This window comes from Leptodactylus fuscus, chromosome 5 (genome assembly GCF_031893055.1).
Source record: "Leptodactylus fuscus isolate aLepFus1 chromosome 5, aLepFus1.hap2, whole genome shotgun sequence".
Classification (NCBI taxonomy): domain Eukaryota; kingdom Metazoa; phylum Chordata; class Amphibia; order Anura; family Leptodactylidae; genus Leptodactylus; species Leptodactylus fuscus.
The window spans coordinates 35,751,831-35,775,943 of NC_134269.1; the positions used below are offsets into that span (position 1 = coordinate 35,751,831).

Genomic DNA, 24,113 nt, shown 5'->3' on the forward strand with positions numbered 1-24,113 from the left:
TCTGTCAATACTCAAATGAGCTCTTTGGAGCAACGAGGGTGTTGCCATTGCTCCAAAGAGGTAAGCGGCAACGCCCTCGTTGCTCCAAATAGCTCGTTTGCATGTTGACAAAGGCAGCGATATCTCGGCAACGGAGGCACCCATTCACAAGGAGAAAACACACTTTAATTCAGGTGACCCTAAGCTATCTATTTCTGTGGGTCTGGGTTGATATGCTGGATTCTGGAGACAAACTTCCTTCAACATGAAACCTGCCAGCACCTTGGATCGTACGACTTCATATATCAGTAAGAGTGAAGTAAAACGACTTGGAGTAGATTCAGAGCATCTTTACTGTCAGCGATCTTAACGGTGATCGTTTGGGAAATATCATGCAAAAAAAGCAAGCCCGCAGCACCTCACGTAAGCTCCAGTGGTGCAATCGGTCAGCGCGCGGTACTTATAAAGCAGTAACTGTCGAGCAATGCCGAGGTTGTCAGTTCGAGCCTCACCTGGAGCATCCTTTCTTGCTTCCCTCATCTGTTTTTTTAGAACAGCAGCGAGGCAGCACAGTCTCTCAAGGCGGCTCATCCTCATCTATCAACACCACGGAATCACAAATCAGGCAAACTTGTGTGCTTTGGAAGAGTCCTGGCCCTCCATTAAGCTTTTCTTCTTCTTCTTCACCATTAACAATATCCTGTGACTTTGTCATCCAAAGGAGGCAAGAAAGGCACCCCTGGCTCTTCTTGAAAGAACGCAAGTACGCCAATAAGAAAGCTTTAGATTTGGAACGCAAAAGGTACAAGTCCCATCTGGATAATGCATTTGGATGGCTGGTGCATGTCTGCTTTCTTTGAAAAATAGAATCATAAGGCTTGTGCCCTGCATCCAGCCCCAGTGGCCTAATGGATAAGGCACTGGCCTCCTAAGCCAGGGATTGTGGGTTCGAGTCCCATCTGGGGTGTTTGTCAGCCTAAGCTTTACAAGCGTACCCTGGACGTGTTTTAGGTCCAAATTAAAAGTTCTCAAGCCTCCTCTTCCCGGGGTGATTGTCTCGCTTGCTTCTGAAGCGGATCGTGCCAAACCTGGCCGCGTACTAACATGAAAAGGCAATTTCTATGTCCCAAGAAGAGCAATTCAGTGTAACGCTATCTTCTTTGAATGCAGAGAACGCCCTATGCTTTTGAAAAAGACAGCACCTTGCTTTATTCTTCCTTTATATCCCATTGCCTAGACAAACACGGGGTACGGAATCGGAGATATCCATCTGCCTCCAATTGTGAATTTTTTTTACAAACAGAATTTCTTTACAATGCAATCCTATGTTGTTGGGATAGGGCACACGCATGGATTACTAAAAATACAGGCTAACTCCACAGCGCTATAAGGAACCATTCCAATGTCACCCACATTGCATTTTTAAAAAAGGAGTCTGTAACCAAGCCCAGCATAGCAAACCAGCCCCGCAGAGAGATAGGTTAGGGTCACCTGAATCCAACGGTGTTTCCCCCTTCCGAATGGGTGCCTCCTTTCCTGAGTGCTCTCTCTTTCTGTCAATACTCAAATGAGCTCTTTGGAGCAACGAGGGTGTTGCCATTGCTCCAAAGAGGTAAGCGGCAACGCCCTCGTTGCTCCAAATAGCTCGTTTGCATGTTGACAAAGGCAGCGATATCTCGGCAACGGAGGCACCCATTCACAAGGAGAAAACACACTTTAATTCAGGTGACCCTAAGCTATCTATTTCTGTGGGTCTGGGTTGATATGCTGGATTCAGGAGACAAACTTCCTTCAACATGAAACCTGCCAGCACCTTGGATCGTACGACTTCATATATCAGTAAGAGTGAAGTAAAACGACTTGGAGTAGATTCAGAGCATCTTTACTGTCAGCGATCTTAGCGGTGATCGTTTGGGAAATATCATGCAAACAAAGCAAGCCCGCAGCACCTCACGTAAGCTCCAGTGGCGCAATCGGTCAGTGCGCGGTACTTATAAAGCAGTAACTGTCGAGCAATGCCGAGGTTGTGAGTTCGAGCCTCACCTGGTGCATCCTTTCTTGCTTCCCTCATCTGTTTTTTTAGAACAGCAGCGAGGCAGCACAGTCTCTCAAGGCGTCTCATCCTCATCTATCAACACCACGGAATCACAAATCAGGCAAACTTGTGTGCATTGGAAGAGTCCTGGCCCTCCATTAAGCTTTTCTTCTTCTTCTTCTTCACCATTAACAATATCCTGTGACTGTGTCATCCAAAGGAGGCAAGAAAGGCACCCCTGGCTCTTCTTGAAAGAACGCAAGCACGCCAATAAGAAAGCTTTAGATTTGGAACGCAAAAGGTACAAGTCCCATCTGGATAATGCATTTGGATGGCTGGTGCATGTCTGCTTTCTTTCAAAAATAGAATCATAAGGCTTGTACCCTGCATCCAGCCCCAGTGGCCTAATGGATAAGCCATTGGCCTCCTAAGCCAGGGATTGTGGGTTTGAGTCCCATCTGGGGTGTTTGTCAGCCTAAGCTTTACAAGCGTACCCTCGACGTGTTTTAGGTCCAAATTAAAAGTTCTCAAGCCTCCTCTTCCCGGGGTGATTGTCTCGCTTGCTTCTGAAGCGGATCGTGCCAAACCTGGCCGCGTACTAACATGAAAAGGCAATTTCTATGTCCCAAGAAGAGCAATTCAGTGTAACGCTATCTTCTTTGAATGCAGAGAACGCCCTATGCTTTTGAAAAAGACAGCACCTTGCTTTATTCTTCCTTTATATCCCATTGCCTAGACAAACACGGGGTACGGAATCGGAGATATCCATCTGCCTCCAATTGTGAATTTTTTTTACAAACAGAATTTCTTTACAATGCAATCCTATGTTGTTGGGATAGGGCACACGCATGGATTGCTAAAAATACAGGCTAACTCCACAGCGCTATAAGGAACCATTCCAATGTCACCCACATTGCATTTTTAAAAAAGGAGTCTGTAACCAAGCCCAGCATAGCAAACCAGCCCCGCAGAGAGATAGGTTAGGGTCACCTGAATCCAACGGTGTTTCCCCCTTCCGAATGGGTGCCTCCTTTCCTGAGTGCTCTCTCTTTCTGTCAATACTCAAATGAGCTCTTTGGAGCAACGAGGGTGTTGCCATTGCTCCAAAGAGGTAAGCGGCAACGCTCTCGTTGCTCCAAATAGCTCGTTTGCATGTTGACAAAGGCAGCGATATCTCGGCAACGGAGGCACCCATTCACAAGGGGAAAACACACTTTAATTCAGGTGACCCTAAGCTATCTATTTCTGTGGGTCTGGGTTGATATGCTGGATTCTGGAGACAAACTTCCTTCAACATGAAACCTGCCAGCACCTTGGATCGTATGACTTCATATATCAGTAAGAGTGAAGTAAAACGACTTGGAGTAGATTCAGAGCATCTTTACTGTCAGCGATCTTAACGGTGATCGTTTGGGAAATATCATGCAAAAAAAGCAAGCCCGCAGCACCTCATGTAAGCTCCAGTGGCGCAATCGGTCAGCGCGCGGTACTTATAAGGCAGTAACTGTCGAGCAATGCCGAGGTTGTGAGTTCGAGCCTCACCTGGAGCATTCTTTCTTGCTTCCCTCATCTGTTTTTTTAGAACAGCAGCGAGGCAGCACAGTCTCTCAAGGCGCCTCATCCTCATCTATCAACACCACGGAATCACAAATCAGGCAAACTTGTGTGGTTTGGAAGAGTCCTGGCCCTCCACTAAGCTTTTCTTCTTCTTCTTCACCATTAACAATATCCTGTGACTGTGTCATCCAAAGGAGGCAAGAAAGGCACCCCTGGCTCTCCTTGAAAGAACGCAAGCACGCCAATAAGAAAGCTTTAGATTAGGAACGCAAAAGGTACAAGTCCCATCTGGATAATGCATTTGGATGGCTGGTGCATGTCTGCTTTCTTTGAAAAATAGAATCATAAGGGTTGTGCCCTGCATCCAGCCCCAGTGGCCTAATGGATAAGGCACTGGCCTTCTAAGCCGGGGATTGTGGGCTCGAGTCCCTGCTTGGGGCTTTTTCAGCCTAAGCTTTACAAGCGTACCCTGGACGTGTTTTAGGTCCAAATTAAAAGTTCTCAAGCCTCCTCTTCCCGGGGTGATTGTCTCGCTTGCTTCTGAAGCGGATCGTGCCAAACCTGGCCACGTACTAACATGAAAAGGCAATTTCTATGTCCCAAGAAGAGCAATTCAGTGTAACGCTATCTTCTTTGAATGCAGAGAACGCCCTATGCTTTTGAAAAAGACAGCACCTTGCTTTATTCTTCCTTTATATCCCATTGCCTAGACAAACACGGCGTACGGAATCGGAGATATCCATCTGCCTCCAATTGTGAATTTTTTTTACAAACAGAATTTCTTTACAATGCAATCCTATGTTGTTGGGATAGGGCACACGCATGGATTGCTAAAAATACAGGCTAACTCCACAGCGCTATAAGGAACCATTCCAATGTCACCCACATTGCATTTTTAAAAAAGGAGTCTGTAACCAAGCCCAGCATAGCAAACCAGCCCCGCAGAGAGATAGGTTAGGGTCACCTGAATCCAACGGTGTTTCCCCCTTCCGAATGGGTGCCTCCTTTCCTGAGTGCTCTCTCTTTCTGTCAATACTCAAATGAGCTCTTTGGAGTAACGAGGGTGTTGCCATTGCTCCAAAGAGGTAAGCGGCAACGCCCTCGTTGCTCCAAATAGCTCGTTTGCATGTTGACAAAGGCAGCGATATCTCAGCAACGGAGGCACCCATTCACAAGGGGAAAACACAGTTTAATTCAGGTGACCCTAAGCTATCTATTTCTGTGGGTCTGGGTTGATATGCTGGATTCTGGAGACAAACTTCCTTCAACATGAAACCTGCCAGCACCTTGGATCGTACGACTTCATATATCAGTAAGAGTGAAGTAAAACGACTTGGAGTAGATTCAGAGCATCTTTACTGTCAGCGATCTTAACGGTGATCGTTTGGGAAATATCATGCAAAAAAAGCAAGCCCGCAGCACCTCACGTAAGCTCCAGTGGCGCAATCGGTCAGCGCGCGGTACTTATAAAGCAGTAACTGTCGAGCAATGCCGAGGTTGTGAGTTCGAGCCTCACCTGGAGCATTCTTTCTTGCTTCCCTCATCTGTTTTTTTAGAACAGCAGCGAGGCAGCACAGTCTCTCAAGGCGCCTCATCCTCATCTATCAACACCACGGAATCACAAATCAGGCAAACTTGTGTGGTTTGGAAGAGTCCTGGCCCTCCATTAAGCTTTTCTTCTTCTTCTTCACCATTAACAATATCCTATGACTGTGTCATCCAAAGGAGGCAAGAAAGGCACCCCTGGCTCTTCTTGAAAGAACGCAAGCACGCCAATAAGAAAGCTTTAGATTTGGAACGCAAAAGGTACAAGTCCCATCTGGATAATGCATTTGGATGGCTGGTGCATGTCTGCTTTCTTTGAAAAATAGAATCATAAGGCTTGTGCACTGCATCCAGCCCCAGTGGCCTAATGGATAAGGCACTGGCCTCCTAAGCCAGGGATTGTGGGTTTGAGTCCCATCTGGGGTGTTTGTCAGCCTAAGCTTTACAAGCGTACCCTGGAGGTGTTTTAGGTCCAAATTAAAAGTTCTCAAGCCTCCTCTTCCCGGGGTGATTGTCTCACTTGCTTCTGAAGCGGATCGTGCCAAACCTGGCCGCGTACTAACATGAAAAGGCAATTTCTATGTCCCAAGAAGAGCAATTCAGTGTAACGCTATCTTCTTTGAATGCAGAGAACGCCCTATGCTTTTGAAAAAGACAGCACCTTGCTTTATTCTTCCTTTATATCCCATTGCCTAGACAAACACGGGGTACGGAATCGGAGATATCCATCTGCCTCCAATTGTGAATTTTTTTTACAAACAGAATTTCTTTACAATGCAATCCTATGTTGTTGGGATAGGGCACACGCATGCATTACTAAAAATACAGGCTAACTCCACAGCGCTATAAGGAACCATTCCAATGTCACCCACATTGCATTTTTAAAAAAGGAGTCTGTAACCAAGCCCAGCATAGCAAACCAGCCCCGCAGAGAGATAGGTTAGGGTCACCTGAATCCAACGGTGTTTCCCCCTTCCGAATGGGTGCCTCCTTTCCTGAGTGCTCTCTCTTTCTGTCAATACTCAAATGAGCTCTTTGGAGCAACGAGGGTGTTGCCATTGCTCCAAAGAGGTAAGCGGCAACGCCCTCGTTGCTCCAAATAGCTCGTTTGCATGTTGACAAAGGCAGCGATATCTCGGCAACGGAGGCACCCATTCACAAGGGGAAAACACAGTTTAATTCAGGTGACCCTAAGCTATCTATTTCTGTGGGTCTGGGTTGATATGCTGGATTCTGGAGACAAACTTCCTTCAACATGAAACCTGCCAGCACCTTGGATCGTACGACTTCATATATCAGTAAGAGTGAAGTAAAACGACTTGGAGTAGATTCAGAGCATCTTTACTGTCAGCGATCTTAACGGTGATCGTTTGGGAAATATCATGCAAAAAAAGCAAGCCCGAAGCACCTCAAGTAAGCTCCAGTGGTGCAATCGGTCAGCGCGCGGTACTTATAAAGCAGTAACTGTCGAGCAATGCCGAGGTTGTGAGTTCGAGCCTCACCTGGAGCATCCTTTCTTGCTTCCCTCATCTGTTTTTTTAGAACAGCAGCGAGGCAGCACAGTCTCTCAAGGCGCCTCATCCTCATCTACCAACACCACGGAATCACAAATCAGGCAAACTTGTGTGCTTTGGAAGAGTCCTGGCCCTCCATTATGCTTTTCTTCTTCTTCACCATTAACAATATCCTGTGACTGTGTCATCCAAAGGAGGCAAGAAAGGCACCCCTGGCTCTTCTTGAAAGAACTCAAGTATGCCAATAAGAAAGCTTTAGATTTGGAACGCAAAAGGTACAAGTCCCATCTGGATAATGCATTTGGATGGCTGGTGCATGTCTGCTTTCTTTGAAAAATAGAATCATAAGGCTTGTGCTCTGCATCCAGCCCCAGTGGCCTAATGGGTAAGGCACTGGCCTCCTAAGCCAGGGATTGTGGGTTTGAGTCCCATCTGGGGTGTTTGTCAGCCTAAGCTTTACAAGCGTACCCTGGACGTGTTTTAGGTCCAAATTAAAAGTTCTCAAGCCTCCTCTTCCCGGGGTGATTGTCTCGCTTGCTTCTGAAGCGGATCGTGCCAAACCTGGCCACGTACTAACATGAAAAGGCAATTTCTATGTCCCAAGAAGAGCAATTCAGTGTAACGCTATCTTCTTTGAATGCAGAGAACGCCCTATGCTTTTGAAAAAGACAGCACCTTGCTTTATTCTTCCTTTATATCCCATTGCCTAGACAAACACGGCGTACGGAATCGGAGATATCCATCTGCCTCCAATTGTGAATTTTTTTTACAAACAGAATTTCTTTACAATGCAATCCTATGTTGTTGGGATAGGGCACACGCATGGATTGCTAAAAATACAGGCTAACTCCACAGCGCTATAAGGAACCATTCCAATGTCACCCACATTGCATTTTTAAAAAAGGAGTCTGTAACCAAGCCCAGCATAGCAAACCAGCCCCGCAGAGAGATAGGTTAGGGTCACCTGAATCCAACGGTGTTTCCCCCCTCCGAATGGGTGCCTCCTTTCCTGAGTGCTCTCTCTTTCTGTCAATACTCAAATGAGCTCTTTGGAGCAACGAGGGTGTTGCCATTGCTCCAAAGAGGTAAGCGGCAACGCCCTCGTTGCTCCAAATAGCTCGTTTGCATGTTGACAAAGGCAGCGATATCTCGGCAACGGAGGCACCCATTCACAAGGGGAAAACACAGTTTAATTCAGGTGACCCTAAGCTATCTATTTCTGTGGGTCTGGGTTGATATGCTGGATTCTGGAGACAAACTTCCTTCAACATGAAACCTGCCAGCACCTTGGATCGTACGACTTCATATATCAGTAAGAGTGAAGTAAAACGACTTGGAGTAGATTCAGAGCATCTTTACTGTCAGCGATCTTAACGGTGATCGTTTGGGAAATATCATGCAAAAAAGCAAGCCCGCAGCACCTCACGTAAGCTCCAGTGGCGCAATCGGTCAGCGCGCGGTACTTATAAAGCAGTAACTGTCGAGCAATACCGAGGTTGTGAGTTCGAGCCTCACCTGGAGCATCCTTTCTTGCTTCCCTCATCTGTTTTTTTAGAACAGCAGCGAGGCAGCACAGTCTCTGAAGGCGCCTCATCCTCATCTATCAACACCACGGAATCACAAATCAGGCAAACTTGTGTGCTTTGGAAGAGTCCTGGCCCTCCATTAAGCTTTTTTTCTTCTACTTCACCATTAACAATATCCTGTGACTGTGTCATCCAAAGGAGGCAAGAAAGGCACCCCTGGCTCTTCTTGAAAGAACGCAAGCACGCCAATAAGAAAGCTTTAGATTTGGAACGCAAAAGGTACAAGTCCCATCTGGATAATGCATTTGGATGGCTGGTGCATGTCTGCTTTCTTTGAAAAATAGAATCATAAGGCTTGTGCACTGCATCCAGCCCCAGTGGCCTAATGGATAAGGCACTGGCCTCCTAAGCCAGGGATTGTGGGTTTGAGTCCCATCTGGGGTGTTTGTCAGCCTAAGCTTTACAAGCGTACCCTGGAGGTGTTTTAGGTCCAAATTAAAAGTTCTCAAGCCTCCTCTTCCCGGGGTGATTGTCTCGCTTGCTTCTGAAGCGGATCGTGCCAAACCTGGCCGCGTACTAACATGAAAAGGCAATTTCTATGTCCCAAGAAGAGCAATTCAGTGTAACGCTATCTTCTTTGAATGCAGAGAACGCCCTATGCTTTTGAAAAAGACAGCACCTTGCTTTATTCTTCCTTTATATCCCATTGCCTAGACAAACACGGGGTACGGAATCGGAGATATCCATCTGCCTCCAATTGTGAATTTTTTTTACAAACAGAATTTCTTTACAATGCAATCCTATGTTGTTGGGATAGGGCACACGCATGCATTACTAAAAATACAGGCTAACTCCACAGCGCTATAAGGAACCATTCCAATGTCACCCACATTGCATTTTTAAAAAAGGAGTCTGTAACCAAGCCCAGCATAGCAAACCAGCCCCGCAGAGAGATAGGTTAGGGTCACCTGAATCCAACGGTGTTTCCCCCTTCCGAATGGGTGCCTCCTTTCCTGAGTGCTCTCTCTTTCTGTCAATACTCAAATGAGCTCTTTGGAGCAACGAGGGTGTTGCCATTGCTCCAAAGAGGTAAGCGGCAACGCCCTCGTTGCTCCAAATAGCTCGTTTGCATGTTGACAAAGGCAGCGATATCTCGGCAACGGAGGCACCCATTCACAAGGGGAAAACACAGTTTAATTCAGGTGACCCTAAGCTATCTATTTCTGTGGGTCTGGGTTGATATGCTGGATTCTGGAGACAAACTTCCTTCAACATGAAACCTGCCAGCACCTTGGATCGTACGACTTCATATATCAGTAAGAGTGAAGTAAAACGACTTGGAGTAGATTCAGAGCATCTTTACTGTCAGCGATCTTAACGGTGATCGTTTGGGAAATATCATGCAAAAAAAGCAAGCCCGAAGCACCTCAAGTAAGCTCCAGTGGTGCAATCGGTCAGCGCGCGGTACTTATAAAGCAGTAACTGTCGAGCAATGCCGAGGTTGTGAGTTCGAGCCTCACCTGGAGCATCCTTTCTTGCTTCCCTCATCTGTTTTTTTAGAACAGCAGCGAGGCAGCACAGTCTCTCAAGGCGCCTCATCCTCATCTACCAACACCACGGAATCACAAATCAGGCAAACTTGTGTGCTTTGGAAGAGTCCTGGCCCTCCATTATGCTTTTCTTCTTCTTCACCATTAACAATATCCTGTGACTGTGTCATCCAAAGGAGGCAAGAAAGGCACCCCTGGCTCTTCTTGAAAGAACTCAAGTATGCCAATAAGAAAGCTTTAGATTTGGAACGCAAAAGGTACAAGTCCCATCTGGATAATGCATTTGGATGGCTGGTGCATGTCTGCTTTCTTTGAAAAATAGAATCATAAGGCTTGTGCTCTGCATCCAGCCCCAGTGGCCTAATGGGTAAGGCACTGGCCTCCTAAGCCAGGGATTGTGGGTTTGAGTCCCATCTGGGGTGTTTGTCAGCCTAAGCTTTACAAGCGTACCCTGGACGTGTTTTAGGTCCAAATTAAAAGTTCTCAAGCCTCCTCTTCCCGGGGTGATTGTCTCGCTTGCTTCTGAAGCGGATCGTGCCAAACCTGGCCACGTACTAACATGAAAAGGCAATTTCTATGTCCCAAGAAGAGCAATTCAGTGTAACGCTATCTTCTTTGAATGCAGAGAACGCCCTATGCTTTTGAAAAAGACAGCACCTTGCTTTATTCTTCCTTTATATCCCATTGCCTAGACAAACACGGCGTACGGAATCGGAGATATCCATCTGCCTCCAATTGTGAATTTTTTTTACAAACAGAATTTCTTTACAATGCAATCCTATGTTGTTGGGATAGGGCACACGCATGGATTGCTAAAAATACAGGCTAACTCCACAGCGCTATAAGGAACCATTCCAATGTCACCCACATTGCATTTTTAAAAAAGGAGTCTGTAACCAAGCCCAGCATAGCAAACCAGCCCCGCAGAGAGATAGGTTAGGGTCACCTGAATCCAACGGTGTTTCCCCCCTCCGAATGGGTGCCTCCTTTCCTGAGTGCTCTCTCTTTCTGTCAATACTCAAATGAGCTCTTTGGAGCAACGAGGGTGTTGCCATTGCTCCAAAGAGGTAAGCGGCAACGCCCTCGTTGCTCCAAATAGCTCGTTTGCATGTTGACAAAGGCAGCGATATCTCGGCAACGGAGGCACCCATTCACAAGGGGAAAACACAGTTTAATTCAGGTGACCCTAAGCTATCTATTTCTGTGGGTCTGGGTTGATATGCTGGATTCTGGAGACAAACTTCCTTCAACATGAAACCTGCCAGCACCTTGGATCGTACGACTTCATATATCAGTAAGAGTGAAGTAAAACGACTTGGAGTAGATTCAGAGCATCTTTACTGTCAGCGATCTTAACGGTGATCGTTTGGGAAATATCATGCAAAAAAGCAAGCCCGCAGCACCTCACGTAAGCTCCAGTGGCGCAATCGGTCAGCGCGCGGTACTTATAAAGCAGTAACTGTCGAGCAATACCGAGGTTGTGAGTTCGAGCCTCACCTGGAGCATCCTTTCTTGCTTCCCTCATCTGTTTTTTTAGAACAGCAGCGAGGCAGCACAGTCTCTGAAGGCGCCTCATCCTCATCTATCAACACCACGGAATCACAAATCAGGCAAACTTGTGTGCTTTGGAAGAGTCCTGGCCCTCCATTAAGCTTTTTTTCTTCTACTTCACCATTAACAATATCCTGTGACTGTGTCATCCAAAGGAGGCAAGAAAGGCACCCCTGGCTCTTCTTGAAAGAACGCAAGCACGCCAATAAGAAAGCTTTAGATTTGGAACGCAAAAGGTACAAGTCCCATCTGGATAATGCATTTGGATGGCTGGTGCATGTCTGCTTTCTTTGAAAAATAGAATCATAAGGCTTGTGCACTGCATCCAGCCCCAGTGGCCTAATGGATAAGGCACTGGCCTCCTAAGCCAGGGATTGTGGGTTCGAGTCCCATCTGGGGTGTTTGTCAGCCTAAGCTTTACAAGCGTACCCTGGAGGTGTTTTAGGTCCAAATTAAAAGTTCTCAAGCCTCCTCTTCCCGGGGTGATTGTCTCGCTTGCTTCTGAAGCGGATCGTGCCAAACCTGGCCACGTACTAACATGAAAAGGCAATTTCTATGTCCCAAGAAGAGCAATTCAGTGTAACGCTATCTTCTTTGAATGCAGAGAACGCCCTATGCTTTTGAAAAAGACAGCACCTTGCTTTATTCTTCCTTTATATCCCATTGCCTAGACAAGCACGGCGTACGGAATCGGAGATATCCATCTGCCTCCAATTGTGAATTTTTTTTACAAACAGAATTTCTTTACAATGCAATCCTATGTTGTTGGGATAGGGCACACGCATGGATTACTAAAAATACAGGCTAACTCCACAGCGCTATAAGGAACCATTCCAATGTCACCCACATTGCATTTTTAAAAAAGGAGTCTGTAACCAAGCCCAGCATAGCAAACCAGCCCCGCAGAGAGATAGGTTAGGGTCACCTGAATCCAACGGTGTTTCCCCCTTCCGAATGGGTGCCTCCTTTCCTGAGTGCTCTCTCTTTCTGTCAATACTCAAATGAGCTCTTTGGAGTAACGAGGGTGTTGCCATTGCTCCAAAGAGGTAAGCGGCAACGCCCTCGTTGCTCCAAATAGCTCGTTTGCATGTTGACAAAGGCAGCGATATCTCGGCAACGGAGGCACCCATTCACAAGGGGAAAACACAGTTTAATTCAGGTGACCCTAAGCTACCTATTTCTGTGGGTCTGGGTTGATATGCTGGATTCTGGAGACAAACTTCCTTCAACATGAAACCTGCCAGCACCTTGGATCGTACGACTTCATATATCAGTAAGAGTGAAGTAAAACGACTTGGAGTAGATTCAGAGCATCTTTACTGTCAGCAATCTTAACGGTGATCGTTTGGGAAATATCATGCAAACAAAGCAAGCCCGCAGCACCTCACGTAGGCTCCAGTGGCGCAATCGGTCAGCGCGCGGTACTTATAAAGCAGTAACTGTCGAGCAATGCCGAGGTTGTGAGTTCGAGCCTCACCTGGTGCATCCTTTCTTGCTTCCCTCATCTGTTTTTTTAGAACAGCAGCGAGGCAGCACAGTCTCTCAAGGCGCCTCATCCTCATCTATCAACACCACGGAATCACAAATCAGGCAAACTTGTGTGCTTTGGAAGAGTCCTGGCCCTCCATTAAGCTTTTCTTCTTCTTCTTCACCATTAACAATATCCTGTGACTTTGTCATCCAAAGGAGGCAAGAAAGGCACCCCTGGCTCTTCTTGAAAGAACGCAAGTACGCCAATAAGAAAGCTTTAGATTTGGAACGCAAAAGGTACAAGTCCCATCTGGATAATGCATTTGGATGGCTGGTGCATGTCTGCTTTCTTTGAAAAATAGAATCATAAGGCTTGTGCCCTGCATCCAGCCCCAGTGGCCTAATGGATAAGGCACTGGCCTCCTAAGCCAGGGATTGTGGGTTCGAGTCCCATCTGGGGTGTTTGTCAGCCTAAGCTTTACAAGCGTACCCTGGACGTGTTTTAGGTCCAAATTAAAAGTTCTCAAGCCTCCTCTTCCCGGGGTGATTGTCTCGCTTGCTTCTGAAGCGGATCGTGCCATACCTGGCCGCGTACTAACATGAAAAGGCAATTTCTATGTCCCAAGAAGAGCAATTCAGTGTAACGCTATCTTCTTTGAATGCAGAGAACGCCCTATGCTTTTGAAAAAGACAGCACCTTGCTTTATTCTTCCTTTATATCCCATTGCCTAGACAAACACGGGGTACGGAATCGGAGATATCAATCTGCCTCCAATTGTGAATTTTTTTTACAAACAGAATTTCTTTACAATGCAATCCTATGTTGTTGGGATAGGGCACACGCATGGATTGCTAAAAATACAGGCTAACTCCACAGCGCTATAAGGAACCATTCCAATGTCACCCACATTGCATTTTTAAAAAAGGAGTCTGTAACCAAGCCCAGCATAGCAAACCACCCCGCAGAGAGATAGGTTAGGGTCACCTGAATCCAACGGTGTTTCCCCCTTCCGAATGGGTGCCTCCTTTCCTGAGTGCTCTCTCTTTCTGTCAATACTCAAATGAGCTCTTTGGAGCAACGAGGGTGTTGCCATTGCTCCAAAGAGGTAAGCGGCAACGCCCTCGTTGCTCCAAATAGCTCGTTTGCATGTTGACAAAGGCAGCGATATCTCGGCAACGGAGGCACCCATTCACAAGGAGAAAACACACTTTAATTCAGGTGACCCTAAGCTATCTATTTCTGTGGGTCTGGATTGATATGCTGGATTCTGGAGACAAACTTCCTTCAACATGAAACCTGCCAGCACCTTGGATCGTACGACTTCATATATCAGTAAGAGTGAAGTAAAACGACTTGGAGTAGATTCAGAGCATCTTTACTGTCAGCGATCTTAACGGTGATCGTTTGGGAAATATCATGCAAAAAAAGCAAGCCCGCAGCACCTCCCGTAAGCTCCAGTGGTGCAATCGGTCGGCGCGCGGTACTTATAAAGCAGTAACTGTCGAGCAATGCCGAGGTTGTCAGTTCGAGCCTCACCGGGAGCATCCTTTCTTGCTTCCCTCATCTGTTTTTTTAGAACAGCAGCGAGGCAGCACAGTCTCTCAAGGCGGCTCATCTATCAACACCACGGAATCACAAATCAGGCAAACTTGTGTGCTTTGGAAGAGTCCTGGCCCTCCATTAAGCTTTTCTTCTTCTTCTTCACCATTAACAATATCCTGTGACTTTGTCATCCAAAGGAGGCAAGAAAGGCACCCCTGGCTCTTCTTGAAAGAACGCAAGTACGCCAATAAGAAAGCTTTAGATTTGGAACGCAAAAGGTACAAGTCCCATCTGGATAATGCATTTGGATGGCTGGTGCATGTCTGCTTTCTTTGAAAAATAGAATCATAAGGCTTGTGTCCTGCATCCAGCCCCAGTGGCCTAATGGATAAGGCACTGGCCTCCTAAGCCAGGGATTGTGGGTTCGAGTCCCATCTGGGGTGTTTGTCAGCCTAAGCTTTACAAGCGTACCCTGGACGTGTTTTAGGTCCAAATTAAAAGTTCTCAAGCCTCCTCTTCCCGGGGTGATTGTCTCGCTTGCTTCTGAAGCGGATCGTGCCAAACCTGGCCGCGTACTAACATGAAAAGGCAATTTCTATGTCCCAAGAAGAGCAATTCAGTGTAACGCTATCTGCTTTGAATGCAGAGAACGCCCTACGCTTTTGAAAAAGACAGCACCTTGCTTTATTCTTCCTTTATATCCCATTGCCTAGACAAACACGGGGTACGGAATCGGAGATATCCATCTGCCTCCAATTGTGAATTTTTTTTACAAACAGAATTTCTTTACAATGCAATCCTATGTTGTTGGGATAGGGCACACGCATGCATTACTAAAAATACAGGCTAACTCCACAGCGCTATAAGGAACCATTCCAATGTCACCCACATTGCATTTTTAAAAAAGGAGTCTGTAACCAAGCCCAGCATAGCAAACCAGCCCCGCAGAGAGATAGGTTAGGGTCACCTGAATCCAACGGTGTTTCCCCCTTCCGAATGGGTGCCTCCTTTCCTGAGTGCTCTCTCTTTCTGTCAATACTCAAATGAGCTCTTTGGAGCAACGAGGGTGTTGCCATTGCTCCAAAGAGGTAAGCGGCAACGCCCTCGTTGCTCCAAATAGCTCGTTTGCATGTTGACAAAGGCAGCGATATCTCGGCAACGGAGGCACCCATTCACAAGGAGAAAACACACTTTAATTCAGGTGACCCTAAGCTATCTATTTCTGTGGGTCTGGGTTGATATGCTGGATTCAGGAGACAAACTTCCTTCAACATGAAACCTGCCAGCACCTTGGATCGCACGACTTCATATATCAGTAAGAGTGAAGTAAAACGACTTGGAGTAGATTCAGAGCATCTTTACTGTCAGCGATCTTAACGGTGATCGTTTGGGAAATATCATGCAAACAAAGCAAGCCCGCAGCACCTCACGTAAGCTCCAGTGGCGCAATCGGTCAGTGCGCGGTACTTATAAAGCAGTAACTGTCGAGCAATGCCGAGGTTGTCAGTTCGAGCCTCACCTGGAGCATCCTTTCTTGCTTCCCTCATCTGTTTTTTTAGAACAGCAGCGAGGCAGCACAGTCTCTCAAGGCGTCTCATCCTCATCTATCAACACCACGGAATCACAAATCAGGCAAACTTGTGTGCATTGGAAGAGTCCTGGCCCTCCATTAAGCTTTTCTTCTTCGTCTTCTTCACCATTAACAATATCCTGTGACTGTGTCATCCAAAGGAGGCAAGAAAGGCACCCCTGGCTCTTCTTGAAAGAACGCAAGCACGCCAATAAGAAAGCTTTAGATTTGGAACGCAAAAGGTACAAGTCCCATCTGGATAATGCATTTGGATGGCTGGTGCATGTCTGCTTTCTTTCAAAAATAGAATCATAAGGCTTGTACCCTGCATCCAGCCCCAGTGGCCTAATGGATAAGCCATTGGCCTCCTAAGCCAGGGATTGTGGGTTTGAGTCCCATCTGGGGTGTTTGTCAGCCTAAGCTTTACAAGCGTACCCTGGACGTGTTTTAGGTCCAAATTAAAAGTTCTCAAGCCTCCTCTTCCCGGGGTGATTGTCTCGCTTGCTTCTGAAGCGGATCGTGCCAAACCTGGCCACGTACTAACATGAAAAGGCAATTTCTATGTCCCAAGAAGAGCAATTCAGTGTAACGCTATCTTCTTTGAATGCAGAGAACGCCCTATGCTTTTGAAAAAGACAGCACCTTGCTTTATTCTTCCTTTATATCCCATTGCCTAGACAAACACGGGGTACGGAATCGGAGATATCCATCTGCCTCCAATTGTGAATTTTTTTTACAAACAGAATTTCTTTACAATGCAATCCTATGTTGTTGGGATAGGGCACACGCATGGATTGCTAAAAATACAGGCTAACTCCACAGCGCTATAAGGAACCATTCCAATGTCACCCACATTGCATTTTTAAAAAAGGAGTCTGTAACCAAGCCCAGCATAGCAAACCAGCCCCGCAGAGAGATAGGTTAGGGTCACCTGAATCCAACGGTGTTTCCCCCTTCCGAATGGGTGCCTCCTTTCCTGAGTGCTCTCTCTTTCTGTCAATACTCAAATGAGCTCTTTGGAGCAACGAGGGTGTTGCCATTGCTCCAAAGAGGTAAGCGGCAACGCCCTCGTTGCTCCAAATAGCTCGTTTGCATGTTGACAAAGGCAGCGATATCTCGGCAACGGAGGCACCCATTCACAAGGGGAAAACACACTTTAATTCAGGTGACCCTAAGCTATCTATTTCTGTGGGTCTGGGTTGATATGCTGGATTCTGGAGACAAACTTCCTTCAACATGAAACCTGCCAGCACCTTGGATCGTACGACTTCATATATCAGTAAGAGTGAAGTAAAACGACTTGGAGTAGATTCAGAGCATCTTTACTGTCAGCGATCTTAACGGTGATCGTTTGGGAAATATCATGCAAAAAAAGCAAGCCCGCAGCACCTCATGTAAGCTCCAGTGGCGCAATCGGTCAGCGCGCGGTACTTATAAGGCAGTAACTGTCGAGCAATGCCGAGGTTGTGAGTTCGAGCCTCACCTGGAGCATTCTTTCTTGCTTCCCTCATCTGTTTTTTTAGAACAGCAGCGAGGCAGCACAGTCTCTCAAGGCGCCTCATCCTCATCTATCAACACCACGGAATCACAAATCAGGCAAACTTGTGTGGTTTGGAAGAGTCCTGGCCCTCCACTAAGCTTTTCTTCTTCTTCTTCACCATTAACAATATCCTGTGACTGTGTCATCCAAAGGAGGCAAGAAAGGCACCCCTGGCTCTCCTTGAAAGAACGCAAGCACGCCAATAAGAAAGCTTTAGATTAGGAACGCAAAAGGTACAAGTCCCATCTGGATAATGCATTTGGATGGCTGGTGCATGTCTGCTTTCTTTGAAAAATAGAATCATAAGGGTTGTGCCCTGCATCCAGCCCCAGTGGCCTAATGGATAAGGCACTGGCCTTCTAAGCCGGGGATTGTGGGCTCGAGTCCCTGCTGGGGGCTTTTTCAGCCTAAGCTTTACAAGCGTACCCTGGACGTGTTTTAGGTCCAAATTAAAAGTTCTCAAGCCTCCTCTTCCCGGGGTGATTGTCTCGCTTGCTTCTGAAGCGGATCGTGCCAAACCTGGCCACGTACTAACATGAAAAGGCAATTTCTATGTCCCAAGAAGAGCAATTCAGTGTAACGCTATCTTCTTTGAATGCAGAGAACGCCCTATGCTTTTGAAAAAGACAGCACCTTGCTTTATTCTTCCTTTATATCCCATTGCCTAGACAAACACGGCGTACGGAATCGGAGATATCCATCTGCCTCCAATTGTGAATTTTTTTTACAAACAGAATTTCTTTACAATGCAATCCTATGTTGTTGGGATAGGGCACACGCATGGATTGCTAAAAATACAGGCTAACTCCACAGCGCTATAAGGAACCATTCCAATGTCACCCACATTGCATTTTTAAAAAAGGAGTCTGTAACCAAGCCCAGCATAGCAAACCAGCCCCGCAGAGAGATAGGTTAGGGTCACCTGAATCCAACGGTGTTTCCCCCTTCCGAATGGGTGCCTCCTTTCCTGAGTGCTCTCTCTTTCTGTCAATACTCAAATGAGCTCTTTGGAGTAACGAGGGTGTTGCCATTGCTCCAAAGAGGTAAGCGGCAACGCCCTCGTTGCTCCAAATAGCTCGTTTGCATGTTGACAAAGGCAGCGATATCTCAGCAACGGAGGCACCCATTCACAAGGGGAAAACACAGTTTAATTGAGGTGACCCTAAGCTATCTATTTCTGTGGGTCTGGGTTGATATGCTGGATTCTGGAGACAAACTTCCTTCAACATGAAACCTGCCAGCACCTTGGATCGTACGACTTCATATATCAGTAAGAGTGAAGTAAAACGACTTGGAGTAGATTCAGAGCATCTTTACTGTCAGCGATCTTAACGGTGATCGTTTGGGAAATATCATGCAAAAAAAGCAAGCCCGCAGCACCTCACGTAAGCTCCAGTGGCGCAATCGGTCAGCGCGCGGTACTTATAAAGCAGTAACTGTCGAGCAATGCCGAGGTTGTGAGTTCGAGCCTCACCTGGAGCATTCTTTCTTGCTTCCCTCATCTGTTTTTTTAGAACAGCAGCGAGGCAGCACAGTCTCTCAAGGCGCCTCATCCTCATCTATCAACACCACGGAATCACAAATCAGGCAAACTTGTGTGGTTTGGAAGAGTCCTGGCCCTCCATTAAGCTTTTCTTCTTCTTCTTCACCATTAACAATATCCTATGACTGTGTCATCCAAAGGAGGCAAGAAAGGCACCCCTGGCTCTTCTTGAAAGAACGCAAGCACGCCAATAAGAAAGCTTTAGATTTGGAACGCAAAAGGTACAAGTCCCATCTGGATAATGCATTTGGATGGCTGGTGCATGTCTGCTTTCTTTGAAAAATAGAATCATAAGGCTTGTGCACTGCATCCAGCCCCAGTGGCCTAATGGATAAGGCACTGGCCTCCTAAGCCAGGGATTGTGGGTTTGAGTCCCATCTGGGGTGTTTGTCAGCCTAAGCTTTACAAGCGTACCCTGGAGGTGTTTTAGGTCCAAATTAAAAGTTCTCAAGCCTCCTCTTCCCGGGGTGATTGTCTCACTTGCTTCTGAAGCGGATCGTGCCAAACCTGGCCGCGTACTAACATGAAAAGGCAATTTCTATGTCCCAAGAAGAGCAATTCAGTGTAACGCTATCTTCTTTGAATGCAGAGAACGCCCTATGCTTTTGAAAAAGACAGCACCTTGCTTTATTCTTCCTTTATATCCCATTGCCTAGACAAACACGGGGTACGGAATCGGAGATATCCATCTGCCTCCAATTGTGAATTTTTTTTACAAACAGAATTTCTTTACAATGCAATCCTATGTTGTTGGGATAGGGCACACGCATGCATTACTAAAAATACAGGCTAACTCCACAGCGCTATAAGGAACCATTCCAATGTCACCCACATTGCATTTTTAAAAAAGGAGTCTGTAACCAAGCCCAGCATAGCAAACCAGCCCCGCAGAGAGATAGGTTAGGGTCACCTGAATCCAACGGTGTTTCCCCCTTCCGAATGGGTGCCTCCTTTCCTGAGTGCTCTCTCTTTCTGTCAATACTCAAATGAGCTCTTTGGAGCAACGAGGGTGTTGCCATTGCTCCAAAGAGGTAAGCGGCAACGCCCTCGTTGCTCCAAATAGCTCGTTTGCATGTTGACAAAGGCAGCGATATCTCGGCAACGGAGGCACCCATTCACAAGGGGAAAACACAGTTTAATTCAGGTGACCCTAAGCTATCTATTTCTGTGGGTCTGGGTTGATATGCTGGATTCTGGAGACAAACTTCCTTCAACATGAAACCTGCCAGCACCTTGGATCGTACGACTTCATATATCAGTAAGAGTGAAGTAAAACGACTTGGAGTAGATTCAGAGCATCTTTACTGTCAGCGATCTTAACGGTGATCGTTTGGGAAATATCATGCAAAAAAAGCAAGCCCGAAGCACCTCAAGTAAGCTCCAGTGGTGCAATCGGTCAGCGCGCGGTACTTATAAAGCAGTAACTGTCGAGCAATGCCGAGGTTGTGAGTTCGAGCCTCACCTGGAGCATCCTTTCTTGCTTCCCTCATCTGTTTTTTTAGAACAGCAGCGAGGCAGCACAGTCTCTCAAGGCGCCTCATCCTCATCTATCAACACCACGGAATCACAAATCAGGCAAACTTGTGTGCTTTGGAAGAGTCCTGGCCCTCCATTAAGCTTTTCTTCTTCTTCACCATTAACAATATCCTGTGACTGTGTCATCCAAAGGAGGCAAGAAAGGCACCCCTGGCTCTTCTTGAAAGAACTCAAGTATGCCAATAAGAAAGCTTTAGATTTGGAACGCAAAAGGTACAAGTCCCATCTGGATAATGCATTTGGATGGCTGGTGCATGTCTGCTTTCTTTGAAAAATAGAATCATAAGGCTTGTGCTCTGCATCCAGCCCCAGTGGCCTAATGGGTAAGGCACTGGCCTCCTAAGCCAGGGATTGTGGGTTTGAGTCCCATCTGGGGTGTTTGTCAGCCTAAGCTTTACAAGCGTACCCTGGACGTGTTTTAGGTCCAAATTAAAAGTTCTCAAGCCTCCTCTTCCCGGGGTGATTGTCTCGCTTGCTTCTGAAGCGGATCGTGCCAAACCTGGCCACGTACTAACATGAAAAGGCAATTTCTATGTCCCAAGAAGAGCAATTCAGTGTAACGCTATCTTCTTTGAATGCAGAGAACGCCCTATGCTTTTGAAAAAGACAGCACCTTGCTTTATTCTTCCTTTATATCCCATTGCCTAGACAAACACGGCGTACGGAATCGGAGATATCCATCTGCCTCCAATTGTGAATTTTTTTTACAAACAGAATTTCTTTACAATGCAATCCTATGTTGTTGGGATAGGGCACACGCATGGATTGCTAAAAATACAGGCTAACTCCACAGCGCTATAAGGAACCATTCCAATGTCACCCACATTGCATTTTTAAAAAAGGAGTCTGTAACCAAGCCCAGCATAGCAAACCAGCCCCGCAGAGAGATAGGTTAGGGTCACCTGAATCCAACGGTGTTTCCCCCCTCCGAATGGGTGCCTCCTTTCCTGAGTGCTCTCTCTTTCTGTCAATACTCAAATGAGCTCTTTGGAGCAACGAGGGTGTTGCCATTGCTCCAAAGAGGTAAGCGGCAACGCCCTCGTTGCTCCAAATAGCTCGTTTGCATGTTGACAAAGGCAGCGATATCTCGGCAACGGAGGCACCCATTCACAAGGGGAAAACACAGTTTAATTCAGGTGACCCTAAGCTATCTATTTCTGTGGGTCTGGGTTGATATGCTGGATTCTGGAGACAAACTTCCTTCAACATGAAACCTGCCAGCACCTTGGATCGTACGACTTCATATATCAGTAAGAGTGAAGTAAAACGACTTGGAGTAGATTCAGAGCATCTTTACTGTCAGCGATCTTAACGGTGATCGTTTGGGAAATATCATGCAAAAAAGCAAGCCTGCAGCACCTCACGTAAGCTCCAGTGGCGCAATCGGTCAGCGCGCGGTACTTATAAAGCAGTAACTGTCGAGCAATACCGAGGTTGTGAGTTCGAGCCTCACCTGGAGCATCCTTTCTTGCTTCCCTCATCTGTTTTTTTAGAACAGCAGCGAGGCAGCACAGTCTCTGAAGGCGCCTCATCCTCATCTATCAACACCACGGAATCACAAATCAGGCAAACTTGTGTGCTTTGGAAGAGTCCTGGCCCTCCATTAAGCTTTTTTTCTTCTACTTCACCATTAACAATATCCTGTGACTGTGTCATCCAAAGGAGGCAAGAAAGGCACCCCTGGCTCTTCTTGAAAGAACGCAAGCACGCCAATAAGAAAGCTTTAGATTTGGAACGCAAAAGGTACAAGTCCCATCTGGATAATGCATTTGGATGGCTGGTGCATGTCTGCTTTCTTTGAAAAATAGAATCATAAGGCTTGTGCACTGCATCCAGCCCCAGTGGCCTAATGGATAAGGCACTGGCCTCCTAAGCCAGGGATTGTGGGTTCGAGTCCCATCTGGGGTGTTTGTCAGCCTAAGCTTTACAAGCGTACCCTGGAGGTGTTTTAGGTCCAAATTAAAAGTTCTCAAGCCTCCTCTTCCCGGGGTGATTGTCTCGCTTGCTTCTGAAGCGGATCGTGCCAAACCTGGCCACGTACTAACATGAAAAGGCAATTTCTATGTCCCAAGAAGAGCAATTCAGTGTAACGCTATCTTCTTTGAATGCAGAGAACGCCCTATGCTTTTGAAAAAGACAGCACCTTGCTTTATTCTTCCTTTATATCCCATTGCCTAGACAAGCACGGCGTACGGAATCGGAGATATCCATCTGCCTCCAATTGTGAATTTTTTTTACAAACAGAATTTCTTTACAATGCAATCCTATGTTGTTGGGATAGGGCACACGCATGGATTACTAAAAATACAGGCTAACTCCACAGCGCTATAAGGAACCATTCCAATGTCACCCACATTGCATTTTTAAAAAAGGAGTCTGTAACCAAGCCCAGCATAGCAAACCAGCCCCGCAGAGAGATAGGTTAGGGTCACCTGAATCCAACGGTGTTTCCCCCTTCCGAATGGGTGCCTCCTTTCCTGAGTGCTCTCTCTTTCTGTCAATACTCAAATGAGCTCTTTGGAGTAACGAGGGTGTTGCCATTGCTCCAAAGAGGTAAGCGGCAACGCCCTCGTTGCTCCAAATAGCTCGTTTGCATGTTGACAAAGGCAGCGATATCTCGGCAACGGAGGCACCCATTCACAAGGGGAAAACACAGTTTAATTCAGGTGACCCTAAGCTACCTATTTCTGTGGGTCTGGGTTGATATGCTGGATTCTGGAGACAAACTTCCTTCAACATGAAACCTGCCAGCACCTTGGATCGTACGACTTCATATATCAGTAAGAGTGAAGTAAAACGACTTGGAGTAGATTCAGAGCATCTTTACTGTCAGCAATCTTAACGGTGATCGTTTGGGAAATATCATGCAAACAAAGCAAGCCCGCAGCACCTCACGTAGGCTCCAGTGGCGCAATCGGTCAGCGCGCGGTACTTATAAAGCAGTAACTGTCGAGCAATGCCGAGGTTGTGAGTTCGAGCCTCACCTGGTGCATCCTTTCTTGCTTCCCTCATCTGTTTTTTTAGAACAGCAGCGAGGCAGCACAGTCTCTCAAGGCGCCTCATCCTCATCTATCAACACCACGGAATCACAAATCAGGCAAACTTGTGTGCTTTGGAAGAGTCCTGGCCCTCCATTAAGCTTTTCTTCTTCTTCTTCACCATTAACAATATCCTGTGACTTTGTCATCCAAAGGAGGCAAGAAAGGCACCCCTGGCTCTTCTTGAAAGAACGCAAGTACGCCAATAAGAAAGCTTTAGATTTGGAACGCAAAAGGTACAAGTCCCATCTGGATAATGCATTTGGATGGCTGGTGCATGTCTGCTTTCTTTGAAAAATAGAATCATAAGGCTTGTGCCCTGCATCCAGCCCCAGTGGCCTAATGGATAAGGCACTGGCCTCCTAAGCCAGGGATTGTGGGTTCGAGTCCCATCTGGGGTGTTTGTCAGCCTAAGCTTTACAAGCGTACCCTGGACGTGTTTTAGGTCCAAATTAAAAGTTCTCAAGCCTCCTCTTCCCGGGGTGATTGTCTCGCTTGCTTCTGAAGCGGATCGTGCCATACCTGGCCGCGTACTAACATGAAAAGGCAATTTCTATGTCCCAAGAAGAGCAATTCAGTGTAACGCTATCTTCTTTGAATGCAGAGAACGCCCTAT

At 46.6% G+C, this 24,113-nt stretch overlaps 27 non-coding genes across 27 annotated transcripts; all 27 read left to right on the forward strand.

The window, feature by feature from the left end:
• The first annotated feature begins 406 nt into the window (after positions 1–406).
• On the forward strand, positions 407–499 carry TRNAI-UAU (transfer RNA isoleucine (anticodon UAU)). The gene is given in 2 exon segments: positions 407–444; positions 464–499. It is a non-coding gene; the product is annotated as a tRNA-Ile (tRNA).
• A 374-nt stretch (positions 500–873) lies between these two features.
• Positions 874–946, forward strand: TRNAR-CCU (transfer RNA arginine (anticodon CCU)). The gene has a single exon. It is a non-coding gene; the product is annotated as a tRNA-Arg (tRNA).
• A 991-nt stretch (positions 947–1,937) lies between these two features.
• TRNAI-UAU (transfer RNA isoleucine (anticodon UAU)) lies at positions 1,938–2,030 on the forward strand. Its single transcript is given in 2 exon segments — positions 1,938–1,975; positions 1,995–2,030. It is a non-coding gene; the product is annotated as a tRNA-Ile (tRNA).
• A 1,441-nt stretch (positions 2,031–3,471) lies between these two features.
• Positions 3,472–3,564, forward strand: TRNAI-UAU (transfer RNA isoleucine (anticodon UAU)). Its single transcript is given in 2 exon segments — positions 3,472–3,509; positions 3,529–3,564. It is a non-coding gene; the product is annotated as a tRNA-Ile (tRNA).
• Positions 3,565–5,002: 1,438 nt separating this feature from the next.
• On the forward strand, positions 5,003–5,095 carry TRNAI-UAU (transfer RNA isoleucine (anticodon UAU)). The gene is given in 2 exon segments: positions 5,003–5,040; positions 5,060–5,095. It is a non-coding gene; the product is annotated as a tRNA-Ile (tRNA).
• A 374-nt stretch (positions 5,096–5,469) lies between these two features.
• Positions 5,470–5,542, forward strand: TRNAR-CCU (transfer RNA arginine (anticodon CCU)). Its single transcript has one exon. It is a non-coding gene; the product is annotated as a tRNA-Arg (tRNA).
• A 991-nt stretch (positions 5,543–6,533) lies between these two features.
• TRNAI-UAU (transfer RNA isoleucine (anticodon UAU)) lies at positions 6,534–6,626 on the forward strand. Its single transcript is given in 2 exon segments — positions 6,534–6,571; positions 6,591–6,626. It is a non-coding gene; the product is annotated as a tRNA-Ile (tRNA).
• A 371-nt stretch (positions 6,627–6,997) lies between these two features.
• TRNAR-CCU (transfer RNA arginine (anticodon CCU)) lies at positions 6,998–7,070 on the forward strand. The gene has a single exon. It is a non-coding gene; the product is annotated as a tRNA-Arg (tRNA).
• Positions 7,071–8,060: 990 nt separating this feature from the next.
• TRNAI-UAU (transfer RNA isoleucine (anticodon UAU)) lies at positions 8,061–8,153 on the forward strand. The gene is given in 2 exon segments: positions 8,061–8,098; positions 8,118–8,153. It is a non-coding gene; the product is annotated as a tRNA-Ile (tRNA).
• A 374-nt stretch (positions 8,154–8,527) lies between these two features.
• TRNAR-CCU (transfer RNA arginine (anticodon CCU)) lies at positions 8,528–8,600 on the forward strand. The gene has a single exon. It is a non-coding gene; the product is annotated as a tRNA-Arg (tRNA).
• A 991-nt stretch (positions 8,601–9,591) lies between these two features.
• Positions 9,592–9,684, forward strand: TRNAI-UAU (transfer RNA isoleucine (anticodon UAU)). The gene is given in 2 exon segments: positions 9,592–9,629; positions 9,649–9,684. It is a non-coding gene; the product is annotated as a tRNA-Ile (tRNA).
• A 371-nt stretch (positions 9,685–10,055) lies between these two features.
• TRNAR-CCU (transfer RNA arginine (anticodon CCU)) lies at positions 10,056–10,128 on the forward strand. The gene has a single exon. It is a non-coding gene; the product is annotated as a tRNA-Arg (tRNA).
• A 990-nt stretch (positions 10,129–11,118) lies between these two features.
• Positions 11,119–11,211, forward strand: TRNAI-UAU (transfer RNA isoleucine (anticodon UAU)). Its single transcript is given in 2 exon segments — positions 11,119–11,156; positions 11,176–11,211. It is a non-coding gene; the product is annotated as a tRNA-Ile (tRNA).
• A 374-nt stretch (positions 11,212–11,585) lies between these two features.
• TRNAR-CCU (transfer RNA arginine (anticodon CCU)) lies at positions 11,586–11,658 on the forward strand. Its single transcript has one exon. It is a non-coding gene; the product is annotated as a tRNA-Arg (tRNA).
• A 991-nt stretch (positions 11,659–12,649) lies between these two features.
• Positions 12,650–12,742, forward strand: TRNAI-UAU (transfer RNA isoleucine (anticodon UAU)). The gene is given in 2 exon segments: positions 12,650–12,687; positions 12,707–12,742. It is a non-coding gene; the product is annotated as a tRNA-Ile (tRNA).
• Positions 12,743–13,116: 374 nt separating this feature from the next.
• TRNAR-CCU (transfer RNA arginine (anticodon CCU)) lies at positions 13,117–13,189 on the forward strand. The gene has a single exon. It is a non-coding gene; the product is annotated as a tRNA-Arg (tRNA).
• Positions 13,190–14,640: 1,451 nt separating this feature from the next.
• TRNAR-CCU (transfer RNA arginine (anticodon CCU)) lies at positions 14,641–14,713 on the forward strand. Its single transcript has one exon. It is a non-coding gene; the product is annotated as a tRNA-Arg (tRNA).
• Positions 14,714–15,704: 991 nt separating this feature from the next.
• On the forward strand, positions 15,705–15,797 carry TRNAI-UAU (transfer RNA isoleucine (anticodon UAU)). Its single transcript is given in 2 exon segments — positions 15,705–15,742; positions 15,762–15,797. It is a non-coding gene; the product is annotated as a tRNA-Ile (tRNA).
• Positions 15,798–17,238: 1,441 nt separating this feature from the next.
• Positions 17,239–17,331, forward strand: TRNAI-UAU (transfer RNA isoleucine (anticodon UAU)). Its single transcript is given in 2 exon segments — positions 17,239–17,276; positions 17,296–17,331. It is a non-coding gene; the product is annotated as a tRNA-Ile (tRNA).
• A 1,438-nt stretch (positions 17,332–18,769) lies between these two features.
• Positions 18,770–18,862, forward strand: TRNAI-UAU (transfer RNA isoleucine (anticodon UAU)). The gene is given in 2 exon segments: positions 18,770–18,807; positions 18,827–18,862. It is a non-coding gene; the product is annotated as a tRNA-Ile (tRNA).
• Positions 18,863–19,236: 374 nt separating this feature from the next.
• TRNAR-CCU (transfer RNA arginine (anticodon CCU)) lies at positions 19,237–19,309 on the forward strand. The gene has a single exon. It is a non-coding gene; the product is annotated as a tRNA-Arg (tRNA).
• A 991-nt stretch (positions 19,310–20,300) lies between these two features.
• On the forward strand, positions 20,301–20,393 carry TRNAI-UAU (transfer RNA isoleucine (anticodon UAU)). Its single transcript is given in 2 exon segments — positions 20,301–20,338; positions 20,358–20,393. It is a non-coding gene; the product is annotated as a tRNA-Ile (tRNA).
• Positions 20,394–20,764: 371 nt separating this feature from the next.
• TRNAR-CCU (transfer RNA arginine (anticodon CCU)) lies at positions 20,765–20,837 on the forward strand. The gene has a single exon. It is a non-coding gene; the product is annotated as a tRNA-Arg (tRNA).
• Positions 20,838–21,827: 990 nt separating this feature from the next.
• Positions 21,828–21,920, forward strand: TRNAI-UAU (transfer RNA isoleucine (anticodon UAU)). The gene is given in 2 exon segments: positions 21,828–21,865; positions 21,885–21,920. It is a non-coding gene; the product is annotated as a tRNA-Ile (tRNA).
• Positions 21,921–22,294: 374 nt separating this feature from the next.
• Positions 22,295–22,367, forward strand: TRNAR-CCU (transfer RNA arginine (anticodon CCU)). The gene has a single exon. It is a non-coding gene; the product is annotated as a tRNA-Arg (tRNA).
• A 991-nt stretch (positions 22,368–23,358) lies between these two features.
• TRNAI-UAU (transfer RNA isoleucine (anticodon UAU)) lies at positions 23,359–23,451 on the forward strand. The gene is given in 2 exon segments: positions 23,359–23,396; positions 23,416–23,451. It is a non-coding gene; the product is annotated as a tRNA-Ile (tRNA).
• A 374-nt stretch (positions 23,452–23,825) lies between these two features.
• On the forward strand, positions 23,826–23,898 carry TRNAR-CCU (transfer RNA arginine (anticodon CCU)). The gene has a single exon. It is a non-coding gene; the product is annotated as a tRNA-Arg (tRNA).
• The last annotated feature ends 215 nt before the right edge of the window (positions 23,899–24,113 follow it).